Source organism: Stegodyphus dumicola, chromosome 4 (genome assembly GCF_044657685.1).
Source record: "Stegodyphus dumicola isolate Sdum_Otavi_A_Nest chromosome 4, ASM4465768v1".
NCBI classification, from domain to species: Eukaryota; Metazoa; Arthropoda; class Arachnida; order Araneae; family Eresidae; genus Stegodyphus; species Stegodyphus dumicola.
Genome location: NC_140771.1, coordinates 221,072,880 through 221,089,273, shown reverse-complemented (window position 1 = coordinate 221,089,273; position 16,394 = coordinate 221,072,880). Strand labels below are relative to the sequence as shown.

The 16,394-nt window shown below is 33.4% G+C and overlaps 1 protein-coding gene across 6 annotated transcripts in view; it reads right to left on the bottom strand.

Annotated features, from left to right (window-relative positions):
• The window catches only part of LOC118189291 (uncharacterized), a 243,698-nt gene that overhangs the window by 102,602 nt on the left and 124,702 nt on the right, over positions 1-16,394 (bottom strand). The window lies entirely within an intron of this gene.

Genomic DNA, 16,394 nt, shown 5'->3' with positions numbered 1-16,394 from the left:
ATTCACTCGGCCATTGATGGATCAAATTTTATTAAATAAATGACAAAAATCATGAAAACAAAACCCAAGTAAAATTTCAGTGTAATAAAGTTGGCTGAATATTATTAATTCTCATTCACATATCATAAAATATAAATACGCCTTAATTAATATAAATTAATCTGTATTGTTCAAAACAGTAACCATTTAAAATATTTTGTACAATTTGGGAGCAAAGGCTCGAGAAAATATTATTTTAACTTCAGAAACAGAATACTAAGAAATGAATTACCATTCTCTTCATTTCAGTTTTTCAGAAACTTTATAGGAAGAAAAATGATTCCTTTTTGTGGCAAAAATTCTTAAATGGTGTTTTTATTCTATTAAATTTTTAAGGTGCTCAGTGGGAAAAAAAATTTAAACGTAATCTAGACTTGATAATAATGACTAAAATTATAATGCAAAAAATAAAACTCAGAAAAAAAATTGTTTTATTAACGCACTAAAAAACAGAAAAAGCTTAAACTGCACATGAAGAGATCACGTTCGCTTCAAATTTAAATATCACTTTATCATTTCAGATATGGAATTATCTTCTAGCTTTCATTTTGTTGTTCAGTATTCCATGAGAGAATAATTACTTTTTCCAACTTATACATTCTTTTGAAGAATGATTGAATGAAATTACATGAAAAATTAGGCTAAATATAAAATTCAATCAATACTAATGCTGTAAGATATTATAATTACACATGATATGAAACAGATTTCTGGAATGGTAAACTTTATAACTGCATATTTCATTAATACAGTATGTTTCTAACATACGATGAATAAATTCATTTCCACGGAGATTAGAACTACGGCTACTATTTATATATCAAAATTGAATTTAATTAACTGAAATGACTGAAATTATACATTTATTACGTCATCCAAACCAGAACTGTTACTATTTTAATAATAAATTAGCAACTAATACAGATACCATTCGAGGTAACTCCTACCGGCAAAAATGTAACTTTTTCATCACTTTCGCAACTTTTTGACTGGTTACTTAGATTTTAGTTATCATTTTGATTTTTATACCCAAACATTTATGTAAATAACTAGCATCAGGATATATTATATTACTAATTAACTTATGTGATATAACCAGGTCTGTGGAGTCGGAGTATGGAGTCGGAATCGGAGTCGAGCAGATTAAGGGGTAAAAGGAGTGGAGCTCTGGAGTCGCTAAAAACAGGTCGACTCCGACTCCAGTTTTTGCTGGAAAGTTTCAATTTTAAATCAAATTAAAATGAATTGAAAAAAAATTAATGGCAAGCTGAGTTATTGTTTTTATTTATGGACTATATACATTAATAAATAGTTTTTTCTATTTTATTGACATATTAATAAATAAATATAAGGGAGGAGGATGGATATGATATTTGCCATTAGTGATTAAACTGATTCATTTAGTTACAAATCTCACTGGTAAATTTAGATAAGCAGCATTAGCAGCAAGAACTCCCAAAATTGATGCCATTCTTAGGAGCAGGAAAAGGAGCAATTATTGATTAAGCAACGCGATAAGGAAGTACATAATTTGATGATAAAGAGGTTGTTAGAATTAAGAACTTTTTTAGAAGATGTAGATAGCCCTAATGTTTTACTATCAGAAAGACTGTGGAATGATCTTGCAGAATTGGAAACTCTTCTTTCTACACCGTATATAGCCACAAAAAAGCTGCAATCTGAAGAACTGACAGGAGGCGAGAATGGAAGAATGTGATGATTGTTCTTTCTGAAATGGAGGGTTTATTGCAAAAGGAATCATTTCTTCAATGAAGAAAAGAGAAATTAGTTTGCTAGACAATGAGATCTTACTGGGTTCAATATATGTAGATCCGAAACACCGAATTTTCGTGGATGACGAACAAATTAAAAAGGCAAAGAAAGTCATCAATGAACCTTAATTAAGAATTAAATTATTCTCAGAACAATTGGAGAATTCGAATCAGGACAGTCAAACTGCAAACATAGCAACTGAGCCTCTATCATCCTCTTCCTGTGATGAATTAGATTCTGAGAAATATTTTTGGATAATATTGAAAACGTTAAGGCAAAGCGAATGAAAATAAAGAACCAAGAGTCTTTAAATATAAAAATGAAAATACGAACAAGATTCCTACACGGCCTTTGAAGCACTAGAGAAATGTGATTGCGCTTGCAAGACACCTCTTTTAGAACTTATAAAAAAATCTATCCTGAAAAGTTAAAAGAAGTAGCCCTATCAGTAATAGCTCTTCCTCCTACTCAAGTTAGTGTGGAAAGTTCTCAGTTCTGAAGTTTATCAAATCCAATCTATGGCCCTCCAACAAAGAAGGTCTTGCCGAAGTTATACTGTTTCTTAGAAATAACTACTGCTAGTTTTTCCATTTCGAAATAAATGCTAATTAATATAAATAATTTTCTATGCCATCAATTTTTTTCTGTAGCATCTGTTACATCTTTTATATTAAAAATAAGCTGTAACCCACGTGTATATGTTTACATATATATATGTATGAGGCAGTCGGAGTCAAGTCGGAGTCAGAGTCGGAGTCTTTAAAATTCCAGGAGTTGGGATCGATCATTTTTTTCTACCGACTCCACAGCCCTGGGTACAACGATCTTTGTCGTATGAACGTAACTCGAATACTTGAAATTACCGGAATCTACTACTTGAAATTATCTTAACTTGAGGCAGAATCAATCTTATATGATGGTTTTATTAATATTATCGTTTCAATTCATTACTCAGAACAGTTATTGAAAAGCGTTATCCGTCGAGAAACTTTCAGGAAATATAAACTTGTAGTTTTTACCCTAGGAATAGAGATCAATTCAGTTTCTTCCTTTTAAATTCGCTTGAAATTATCACAGCAGTGAGGAAAGAGGAGAAGAAAGCAAAAGTACGTGGACATTTTGATATTTCACAATACGAATGACTCACCCATTAAAAAAACAGCTACTCAACGAGTGCAAGCAGTGTTATACAAATTTTGATGTTGAACGGTTTCATCAAGATGATGAAATATTAAAAAGCAAAACTTTCAAAATAAAAAGTAGTCATTCTCACTAACGCTAGGCAGAATATACAACAACAAGTCGTATAAATGTTACAAAATAATACACCATATGTATATCTATTCATTCCTCGTTCTAAATATGTTCAAAAAATAACGAATAAAGGAATTTTTATAAATATTTCTTAGCAAAAACTGCATTTACCAGCAAAAAGAGCTTTTGCAATCAAAAACAAAACACAAAACTATACCTTACTGCGTTACCTTAAATTTAAATTGCAATTATGTACAAAAGTCAGTTATAATTATATTGCTAGCCATTAAAACTGCTATACCATGAAAGAAAGAATTATACATCATTGTTTTACCTTCTCGTAATGACAAAGATAAGAAAAGAAAGAATGAAATTCAAAAGTAATGCAACATGCACAACAGTCAGTTGTAACTACACTGTTGGCCATAAAAATTCTATAAATTAAGGAAAGATTTTAGCAGAATAATATTTATTTAACCGAAATATTAAAACGAAAGAATGAAATAATTCAAATTTCAGGTAATTTTGAGGTACGGGACATGCAGAAGACAGCACCTCGAGCATCCACCTCTTGCAAGCTGCTATATGGCTGCAGACGGAATCAAGAAATGTGTGGATGGCAGTTACCGGTATATCAGGTCATGCAGCTTCAATTCTATGCCATAGTTCATCTACGCTCTGGATGACAGATGATGTCGTGCCAGTCTTTGTGCAAACAATAACCAGACGTTTTCATTGTTGAGAGTTCTAGAGAATGCACCAGTAAAGGCAGGAAAAGAACACCTTTTGTGTATTGAGGAAACTTAGGACAGCATGGCCAACACACGGTCTCTCATTGTCCTATAGAAAGGTGATGCAAAAAAGCTACGAGAAAATGGCTGATAAGAGTACCAGCTATAAGGGCTTTAAAGGGTGACACTGGATACACGTACTGTTTGAGATGGAAGAGATACGCAATGCTTCTCCATACCATCAATCCTCACGCTGAGCCAGTATGATAATAAAAAAATGTAAACTTCCAATGCGCATTCGTTTCGGCGCATCCATACCAAAAAGGGCAAATAAAATACAGTATGCAATAGATATTACGCATGCCATTATGATTTTTTATGATTTCAACAACAATAAATGCCGTCATGTCACTGATATGTCCATGTGCATTGTTGAAAGCACTACTAGGCTGCAATGTAAAGGGATACCGAAGAAATGATTGCGTTTCTGACAATCCACATCGCACGTGCGGATACTTGTTGCTCTGTGTTCCACACCCTATTTTTTAACGGATACGATTCCTAACATATTCCAGGTGACACCGTGATGCAGACTGATGTCTGTCTTCTTAGGAAAAGGTGAGTGCAGGCCGTTTAAATCCCACATATATTTACGCATGACGTTCTTGAACGCATCGAATGCTTTGGATATCCACCAAACGTGAGCAGCATTTGCGCGGCACGATAATATGTAATCTCTGTTGGGTACAGTTCTCTTCCGAATTGAATTCTGAGATGTGCTGCTTTGAGCTCCTTCTCCTCAAACAAAGCACACCACCATCTCAAACACAGAAAACGTATCACGAATAAACGCGATTTCTAAATGAAAACTGGCATTTCAGTCTTTTTATACTACTTTGAGGTGTCATTATTCTTGTATGCAAGGTGCGCGTATTGTGAAATGCTTATCATTTGCATATCTCAGCATCTTCTACCTTTCAAGCTACCTTTTCTTGAAAATCTCGCTTCTCCTTAGATTATCAAAATAGTCTTATCCATAAAAACAATCACTAAGGAGAAACACGCATTCCTCATCATCATATCTGCCCCGCATCTGGATTGATGTGATGAGGTGATATTGGATGCACATCCCGTTCAGCTCTAGCCTGCAAATCCAACACTTTACTTTGAACGTCCATCCTTACGTTACTGAAGTTTTAATATCTGTAACTGTGCTATATTTTCGGGTTGTCAGTCACTTTATCTTTCAGAAAGATAATGCAAAACTGCATGTTATCCCATGCAGTCATACATTTCCTCAATACACAGGATGTTCGTTTTCTGGCTAGGCCGATGCATTCTGTAGGCATAACAACAGTGAGAACATCTGTTCAATGGCCGCAAAGAAACTGACACGGCTACACCATCCAGCAAGCACGACACATGAGCATTAGCATAAAACTGAAGATAGATTGTAATATTCGAAACTGCTATACAAAGCATAAAACTGAAGATAGATTGTAATATTCGCAACTGCTATTCAAAGATCTGTTCGTCTTCGTATCGAGTTGTATAACAGAGTTATTTTTGCCAGAGGTTTCCTCTCAATGTACTGATTTCTGCATGTTCCGTGCCCTCCAACATAACTTTTAATCCTTTAACTCTTCCATTATAACATCTTTTTTAAACATGATTCCATTAACTGCTTTCCTTTATGGTGCATTAATTTTAATGGTAACTCTATGTAATTATACTTTTTTACAATAAAAATTAAGGTATAATCAGTAAATTTTTCTAATACTAAAGTTAATGGAGGCTGAACTGCAGCTCGCATTTTATTGGAAAGCAGTAAAAGAACAGTAAAGAAATAAGTACAGTAAAGAAGAAACGGAATAATCTGTCACAGGAGCTCCTAGTTTATTTGGTACGGGTATGTCAAGGCATTGGGTACACTGCCCTACAATTCGAGGCTTCAACTTTATGTGAAGTCAATCCATTCGATTACTGGTGAGCATATCTAACCGTCTTTCACCTACGGTAAATTTCTAAATGCAGCCTTTTTGTAAGACTTTGCTTTGACTACTTCTTTCCAACAGATAATTAATTAATATCTTGTGTTAAGTAAGCAGAAATAAATAACTTGAGTATTTGTTGCCATTCGTATATTTTCTCTAAAATGGAAAAATATCGGTCATCCAAGTTTCAGATATGTATTTTAGCTACTGATTTAGACAATCATTTTTACAAGCACATTCATATATGTGTTTATCATTTTAACGCATAGTAGCAAATTAGGCAGAAAAATATTCAGTTCTTCCTTAATAAGATCTCTTCATTCAGGTATACGTTATTTAATTACTTTTAGCGTTTTGAACTCATTAGATATGCACATTCGAACTTCTACATTAATTTGTTTAATTATTTCCGGTTAAGCTTTTCAAATCGTTACGTCAAATCTACAGTTTCTTTTTGGAAATATATAGTAATAAATCTATAAATAATTTCAGCAGTGTAGAATGTTAACATTTTCATGAAAATGATTTTTATTTATAATTATTCCGCCTGCTTCACCCCTCAATCGGCACTACAGGTCAGCCATGTTATTCTGATCGTTGCTACAGCAACCTATTTTGATTGTTTATCTTTTCAACCTTATAACAGATAAACAGATTTAACAATAGTTATTACTGTTGTTGGGTGCTCCAACTTACAATTTTTTGGGAATGTTATTATGATAATGATTTAGAAAATTAAAAGCTTCTACTTTTGTGTTGTTGCCATTCTAATACGTCTGACATACCGCGAACAAATCCCCCGAATTTTGTCGTGGCAAAGAGTCAAATACTGCGTCATTCATTAGCATGGGCCTTAGCACCCTCCAGTTGACAGTAAAACTTTGCTCAATTCCAACACCATTTCGAAGGACAGCACCCCAGAGTCTCCTTCAATGCACGTTTTCAAGCGTCTGCCCACTCTTCTTCTCTTATTACCTAAACACTTCAGAGGACTTTCGGCTCTCCGTATATTTTAAGTGCCCCCATGCTGCACAGACATTATACATTTACAAACATCCATGACTTCTGCGAGATTCAAGCCAAGGCCCTTTAGTACGGCAGCCGGCGTCACTAACCACTATAAGATCTAAGCGGCGCTTCTTCTTTTAAAATGTCTACTAAACTAAATCTAAGTTTCTTACAGCTTTGATATGTTTCGTATGTTATCTATGTCTTAATAACCATTTTAGGTACCACGATCCAAATTTTCTTATTAATTGATTTGATCTTCGCAACAGATTTCAAAATCGATAGCGTATGCTTAAGAATCCATCCAGTCGAATGTAATTATAGCTCGTTTCCATTAGTTGGAGATTAAAATAATTCCACGCAAGCAAACCAATTTTTTAAGCATTTGAAGATTTCCTATTAACGAATCCCGTCCTCTTGTAACAGTACTGCAACAAAGGAGGTTGGAAAGTAGCTTACGCTTAATGTTAAAGGTAAAAATTGTCCACTTTTCAATAAACAAAAATTGTATCTCATTTTTTAAACATTTTCTATTTTCATGAAGTCATATTCTACTTTTCCCAGGTTTTAAATTGCCTTCAAGGAGTCTAGAATTTAATAAAATGGAACTATATAAAATACTTAAACTACAGATATTTGAAAATATTTTTATAGAGTAAAATTCTGGACTAAGGTTTTACCAAAACTAAATAATTCGTAAATTTGAAAGAAAGTATTCTTGACGTTACATTTTATAAAAAATCGTTGCAACAAATATTTTTCAGAACAAATTTGGTAGCTCACAGAATTCAATCACATGTGCCATGCCATCAATTCATACCACTTTTGTACTTTATTTTGCTCTCTATTTCTTAAAGTTAGAAAAGCTCAAATGCCATCAGGCCATGCCATCAGTTCATACCACTTTTGTACTTTATTTTGCTCTCTATTTCTTAAAGTTAGAAAAGCTCAAATGCCATCAGGCCATGCCATCAGTTCATACCACTTTTGTACTTTATTTTGCTCTCTATTTCTTAAAGTTAGAAAAGCTCAAAAATGCGTTTATTAAAATATATCAGAATAATAGTCATGAAAACATTTCACAACATAAAACATTCATAACTTACGGAACAAATAATGTTGCATAATTTCAAATTAATAGTAATAACAAGTTTGAGCAAATCATTTTTAGAGACTTAAGTTCTAACCGGAACTCGAACTCACGGCTTTTCTAGTCTGCAGATAGGCTTTATACCATTTGAGCTATCCAAAGTATCACTTGACTTCAGATTCTTAATGATGAGATTCTGCGATTCAAATGATCTAACTGAGAACTGACTGAGAATTGATGCGTTCTTCATACTTTTTTCTTTTTATATGGCGTACGGCGTATTCCATGTAAGTACACAGATGATAAAGGACCTCTCTATCTCTTCCAGACGTTCCCCTTCCCTGGAATCTTTTTCATTCAAGCATAATGAACTAGAGCCCGACTCACCCCCAAAAGCTTCCGAATCTACAGAAAGGCTGCTCTTACTGCAGAAAGCAACTAACAACAATATTTTCCACTTCATAATAAGGTGACGTTGATTTACTTACGGAACAGCTGACTGACAATCGCACAACCTGCGCACTTCACAATTTTATTTCAAGATTACAAACAAAACAATTGACAATCACACAACGTATATATATGCCCATATAATTTTAAACTAGACAAATCAATATACGTATTAATTATATATGCCAATGCTAGCGTTAGATATAAATTATAAAACATTTCGGAGAAATTACGCAGGTAACCATTCTTATAATATGCAAGAGAATTTATTAAACTCTTCAGCATATTATGAGAGAAAATATGTGAAGCCTAAATACCAAATGAATATTCAAAAGAATATTATAAAATCTATCTTTAACATGCTAAAAGAATATCTGGGCTGAAAACATGTGTAGGCGACAAAAAATAATACTAAGTTTAGCTCATTTATAATATACAGATTAAAAAAAATACTAAAAAAAGCGCCTTATAATACTTCCCGAAAAAAGGTTTCGGAATTATTTAACATCAGCAACGACGCATAATTCTTTAAAGTTGCTTCCACAATAAACAAATAACAGTTCAGAAACACGTGAATGAAACAAATTTTCATAGATTTTAATGTGTTACTGATAAAAAGAAAACGCGGTGTTAAAACAATTGCCATGAAGAGTCGTTACGAGACAAAAGTCTGCAAAAATAAATCAACAGAGCTGAAACTAGCTTTATGCATAGATAGTAGGAACTGCAAATGATTAATAATGCAGCACATGTGCATATCATGAATAGACACCGTCTAAAAGCTGTGGTAAAGAAAACAGGTTTTTTATGCGTGAATCGTGTTTGTTCGCTGCTTATTTGCGTAAAAAATCTGCATATGCTCATTAAAGAAAACGGAACTCAAAGTAGCGCGTTTTTGGATTTAATAGTGGGAGAACTACATCGAATCGTGACTGAAGATTATCTTAATGGAAGATTGTTGCTTCTTTGGAGAAAATCCGATAATTGTCATGTGAATACGAAATCAGTAGGTCCGAGTGACATGACAAGTCACAAGACTCCATTACATCAGATCGACAAGACAAAGATCTTGTGAGCGTGATCCGTACTGATTTTACAACCAGCCTACGCACCTTTGCTCATAAATTAGAGTATGCGACACAAAAACGCGACGTTGTCTACAACATTTGGATTTAAAGAGATCAACCTTTAAAGGTATTATTCATCTGCGTCTATTCGTTGAAGGACGCACATGGACTCATTAATGGCATGACGCCATATTTACTGATGAATTTCGTTTTTCAGTGCAGCACTTTGATTGTCATGTCCAGGTGTGCAGATCGATAGCAGAAGGTCTTGCATTACGCATCATCATATGGACTCAGCATCTAGTAGAGTTATGATAGAAAACGGCATTATATACTCTTCTCGCTTGTATTCAATACACGCCGCCAAATGAGAAGGCATTTGCTATTTATACAGATAGCTCAAAGTTGGAGAAAGGCACAGGCTGCGCCTACTGTGTACTCCAAGAAGGAGAAGTGGTTAAAACTTGGGAAAGATGACTGGCAGACAAAAATACCGCCTTTCAGGTAGAGCTTCTTGCATTAAAATCAGCCATCAATTTGGCAAAATATCAATTAGGATTAAAGGTCAACATATATAGCGACTCTGCCTCAAGTTTGGAGTCCATCCGAGGGCACAAGACAAGGAGTCCTTTGGTGCAAGATATTCAGAAAATTCTTCTAAGTATCCCACCAGATGACAGACCTATCCTGATCTGGGTTCCAGCTCATGTGGGTATTACTGGCAACGAAGCGGCGGACCTGCTTGCGAAATCTGCTGCCAATGACTCCAGTAGATTGGAAAACGCAGTAAGTGTTCCGCAGTCCTATTTAAAAAAATCACGCTCAATAGCCTTTTACAAGAATGGCAGAAAAGACGGGAAAGGGAAAGCACAGGGAGGAGAACCTACAAGTTCTTTCCAAAAGTCACGTGCTCAGTTAATACATACAGCGGAGCACAAACTCAACTCTACACTGGCCATGGTCCCTTCCCACATTATCTTAAAAGATTCGGCATACGAGCATCAGATTTGTGTGAATGTGGTGCGGTAGGTGATGCAGATCACTTCCTCTTCAACTGCCCACAAACCGATAAACTGCATTTAAAAATGCCAAGCAGTGAATACTGGCCGCAATGGGCGGAGAACATCCGCGGCAACAAGCAGACGAAAACTAAAATAGAGGAGGTAATCAGGCTTTGCTCAGCAAGATACTAAAAATTCTCCCCCTCTCTTGAGAATTGTATCTTCGCAGCATAGTTTTAATAGCAATTCAAAATATTACTACAACTGAATATCAACACTAGAAAAATAGCTCACCCCGTAGAATAATAACAGGACTGTAAGAGCAAAACTATTGTAATGTAAGCATATTACTATCCAGTTTGTATGTACTTGAAGTAGTTTAAATGATATTGAAAATCCAGTCAATGTGTAAATGAATTAAAAGTTTAATTTAATTATCTCAGTAAAAGTATTGTAAATATGAATTCATATTATGTTTAAATGTACACATAGCTGTCATGATTTTATGTATCTATCATATGTAACTTGTACAAGACAATGATTGTAATCAACATATCTATGCTTATACACAGGCCTTGTATGCCCATGTAATATTTATATGTATATTTTTACACGGAGGAAATTTTCCCTTCTGCCAAGATGACTATTAACACTGTAAGACTTTTACAACAAAGTCAGGTCAGTGGTTATCTCAGGCGGCGCTCAGTAGGCATATGTGACCAGCCAGTGTTTCATTGCAGATGCGTCAGAGCCTGCGTTGCTCTATGTTTTCAGAGAGAACTTGGAGCCATCTACCAATAAGAGAATGTGCATGTCTCATGCAACGTCCGACATTTCTTTCATATAATTAATATTTTATTTCTGTGTTTGCTGGTGTATCCACTAGACTTTTCATCATCTGAACACAATCGGTGCATAGCATCGCAAAAATGGACACGATAACTACCACCAAACGTTTTAAGGATGAATGCTGGTAAACTGAAGCCTACGGATTATAATGCTGCAAGTTGCCATCTCCAGTCAATTTCACTGTAGACCAGACGTGTAATGGCAGATTTTCAGCTCAAGGTAACTACATGAGAGAAAACTGATAAAAGAAATTAGCATAAACTACAAGTATGCTAATTGTTACATTAATAAGTGTTGCTTTATTTGTACTAACTAAAAGTACTAATGCAGTACTAACTAAAAGTCGCTCTATTCAATTTTGGAACTTCATATTGCAAATCAAAAGATTAAATATGTCAATAATATCTGTATAACCAAAAGGTAATAAATTATCGACTATGATGGAATCCAATTTAGGTACTAGCAACTAAACATCATAGGGAACATTTTTAAGGTTTTCAAAACAGCATTTTTTGAATGTTATTTTATGCCTATTGCTTAAAATGAAGAATCAGATGCACACGGATCTAAATACTGGATACATGGATGTTTTGCTTAGAGAATGATTTATAGATTTATTCTACTATAGATAGTTTTTGCTTTAAAATTATCAATTTATTAAATAGTTCTTATGTGAAAAATGATATCATATTGAAATGTTTTCAAAATATTTCTATAACTCAGTAAGAAATCACCGATTCTATTCTATTCTATTCCCTCAATTTGAACAGAAATGTGTGCACCTGAAGTCCGCCCGAGGAGTGATGCCTTCTGGAAAGACTTGCTAAGGGAAATTAGCTCGTATTCCTTTTACGCATCTTATACATACAGCATGCCTTATTTTACATTAACAGAAATAAAAATCAATATATTCAAGGTCCCATGTGTATTATGTGAGTTTATTAATATGATGCAAATATAATCATGAAAGCATATGGCAGTGATCACAAACTTAAATTGCATGCGGGCCGAATGCGGGATCAGAAAACAGCTAATGGGCCAGAACACCTTTTTAACGATATTCTTAGTAAACAAAAATGAATTTTATTTTAAATTTTACTCAATAAATATTTATCAAAACATACATACGCAATAATGCATAAAATAATTTACAGCTTATATTTTCTTTCGACGTCTTAAAGTTCGCCTTTCCAAGAAATGCTTACTGGTTATAACTAACTTTGCAATTCGAACTTACTGACAGCTAAATGTTAAATTTTAGATTGAGATTATTTCAGGAAATTCCAATACACAGATTAACTACTAAATAACTTACTTTTAACTTAAGGAGGAAAAAATGAGAACATAAAACTATTGAAGCGCCACTAGCTATCAGCAGGCAAACTAATCGATTGTATCAAAATGGGAGATTCTTCCACCTAGTCACAAGCACATGGTGACAAAACTGCAACTTATTAATTTCATCATTTTTTCTTTCAACAGCAATCGCGCACAACTAGAGAATCGCTCACTCCATATCTCTATATCTCTAAAATTGTAAGCACCCACATGCGATAAATATGTAACAAAAATGTATGAATTCGTGAGCCGCATAAAATTTCTTCCGGGCCACGGGTTTAAAATATACTGGCATATTATATCAGCAGTTAGCTATTATGATAAATACAAAGGTCATCAATGACCAATATCATTTTTTTCGTTGAAGGAAAATATTAATAAATTTGATTTCTCTGCCTCTGGTATACCTATCATTATTTCAGATACTAATGTTAAATGAAGTAAATTAAATACTCTTTCAATTAAAACAGATAACCCTACAAGGGTAAAATAATAATCGTTTAGATTGACTTCAGCAATTTTCAGGTAACTGAAATCTTCTGGCTTCTAAATTAACCCTAGTAATAACTACAACGTTACTGAGACTTCAATGAAATTTCTAAACACTATTTAACATTTGTAAAGCAAATAAATTAATACGATATGATTCTTTTTAAAGAGAAAAATTGTTTGGTACCTTTTCAATAAACTGCAACTGCCGAAAGTTTAATTCTCCTCATATACAATGCATTCGGAATATAAGTTCGGGTTTACCCTAGCCAGTGTACTAATGGCACAAATATCTATTTTTATAAAGTATAAAAATGTATGTATTTTTAAATTAATATTTTTCATTTATTCCTCTTAAGTTGGTTTCACTGTTCGTTTATGCCAAATCCCATATTTTACAAGTAAGTCTCTTCTACTAACCAGATTTCCTTGAAACATTTCACATATACATTCGGAATGATAATGCAATATATTCGCTGCAACGTATTTAGTATAGAAGAACGTAGAAGTAGAAGTATTTTAAAACTGGAAAAATGGAAAAAAAATAGTAAAAGATAGCCGCCTTCGAATTTAAGCTGTAGTAGGATTTAAAAAAACTGTAAATAAGAATAAAAATTAGACGCCCCCGGATTAGCCGTTAAGTAGGAAACTGGAAAACTAGGAAAATAATAAAAAGTAAAAATGACTTACGACAGGCATTGAAAAATCAGAAACATATTTATTTATTGAAATAGATACTAACACAAATATAATACAAAGTATTGTAATTTACCGAGAATCTTTCTTCAGAAATACCATCACTTTCGAAATCTTAATTTTCTGAACATGAATTCTCGTCTTCACTTACGCACCAGAGCACATAATCTTTAGTAAACCATTAATAATGCACTATTTCAAAAACAATTTTTGATAATTTCTTTAGGGATATTTTTCCGAAACCAATCAGATGCTGTAGATGATGATGCCCGTTTAACTTTTACAGCTATAACCAAAGAATGACCATCCCCATCCAACTCTGCTTCATAAGGAATGATCTAAGATCTAAGGGTTTGTTGACAGACACATTGAGTTAACTAATCACATCCGCTGGTCTTAGAGCCAGATCATATTTTTTTGTTTTTTCCTAAATGTTAATATAATTAGTTAAAGGTCTCCAAAATGCATGGAGGAATTGCAATACCCTTGAGAAAATTTTGCTTGGGTACAGTTTTTCTTCTTTAAAATAATAAAACATCTTGTTTAAAATAATTTGTTTCCGTTCGAGAAGTCATAAGGCGAAGATACAGTCGATCGGAAGTGGGAGATACTAAAATGTTCCCAATAAATTTAAGCCGCATCGTAATTTTATGTCTTAAAAATTTGAATAAAATGTTCGGTTTAAATTCGACGTAATGCGATTAGTATTCATTTTATTTTCTATCGAAATTTCGCAAATCCTTGTTTAATGGTCAATGTAATCATCATATAATTTTAACTTTTGCTCCATCGGACAGACCAAAATATACTAGTATTTTCAAATAAAAGTTATATGGTATTTCAGCCACCTTCTTGGCGTGCGTTCGTGGTGTAGTGGTTCTGCACGCTGGGCCGGTATTCCAGAGGTAAGTGGCTCGAATCCCGGCGAAGGCGTTACTAATTTTTCAATTCTCTTGTTTTCAAAATTATACCTAATGTCTCTCCAAAGCTTTCAAACTTTCTCCTGCAGTTTGCAGAATTTCGCCAGTTTTTCAAAAACAACATATCAAGCACTTGCTAAAAATAATGAATTTTCTAATTTAATCCTTCATTATTGGCAGGCCGTGATTTTAGGTAATGAAATCACACTCCTAAAAAAAGTAAATCTGAAAGCTTTCAGATTTTATATTACGTCCAAAGGGAAGTTTGTTTTCATTTACATACACATACACGTTTCGAGAGCATTTGGGCTAATAATATTTAAAAACAGCCTATCTTCAGAATTTCCGATAGACATTCTCACGCCTAGAGATATTTTTTTTTCTGTACATTGTTAGCATTGCTCGCTTTGAAATCTTTCGTTTTACAATATATGAATAAAATAAATTATAAATTCAAAATTCGGGCTTCCAGTCCATATTCGGGTGGTGGCCTACGTTATTCGAAATTTGATAGCTCTAGGTACCGTTGTTTTTTTCACAATGCGAAAAACATGCATACATTCATGCAAATTCTTCATTATTTAATTTCTTCAAATATAATATAGGGCGATAATACTTGGTGGCAACAATTTGAAAAGTGATTCAAAGTTTTATAGTGATTCAACGCAAAATCCTGTTTTGAGACTAATATCCCTTCTGGGCTAATGCTCATTTGAACTAAAAAAATTTTTTAATGAATGGAATCTTACGTTAAGTTAGAAAGAATATTTTTCATGCGTTCAGAGGTTCTAATTTTCATTCTTTACTTAGTTTTTTGTATTTTATAAATTTAAAATTCTAAAATAAAAAATCTACAAAAGACTTTTTAAAATATATGATTTTAATTAAACGAATTAAAAACTAAAAATAAATTTTTAATACATATTTATCACAATATCAACATTATGCGATTAAAATGCGACTATATGCGATTAAAATAAAACAGTAGAAGTTCTCTATACAAAGTGGATTAGGACATTAACAAAAGCTTCTTCGCTTTATAAAATGTGCTTTGAATAGTAAAAATATGCCATGAATCTATATTGTTACGTGCGAATGGGTTCGCAATGGATTGGATGCACACAAAACTGGTGATAGCTTGATAAAATTTATTTTCCCAAAGAAAAACTATCCGCTAAGAACATTAAACATAAGACAGTATGCACAGACTCAGTGCGTAAAGTCGCAGTGTGATCTCTCAATACTCTAAATACTCAGAGCTAAACTCTGAACTCAAATCTGAACTAATGGTCTTTCCGGTTTTGTATAGTTATCCCCCGGCAGCTATGAAGTAATCTGAATTTGAATTTCAAAATGCAAATGCAACTCAAATAATTCTGATTCTGTGAAATTCATTTTAGAATACCCACTAGTGGATCATATTAGAATAAACAATATTAATTCAAAATTCTCTGAAAATAATTTTTCATATTGTTTTAAAATAACAAAATAAATAAGAGAACAAGTTTCATTTCAATAATCATTCTGCCTTGAACTGTTTAGAAAATCCAGAAATGAGGACGCAGTAGTTTTAAACACTCAAATGTTAAGAATCCTCAGTAAAACACAGCTAATGATGATGAGAAAAAAGTTTTTTCGTTATCATTAACTTGCTAGTACTTTTCTTAAAATACTTGTCAAGTAAGGGAAGGTTAA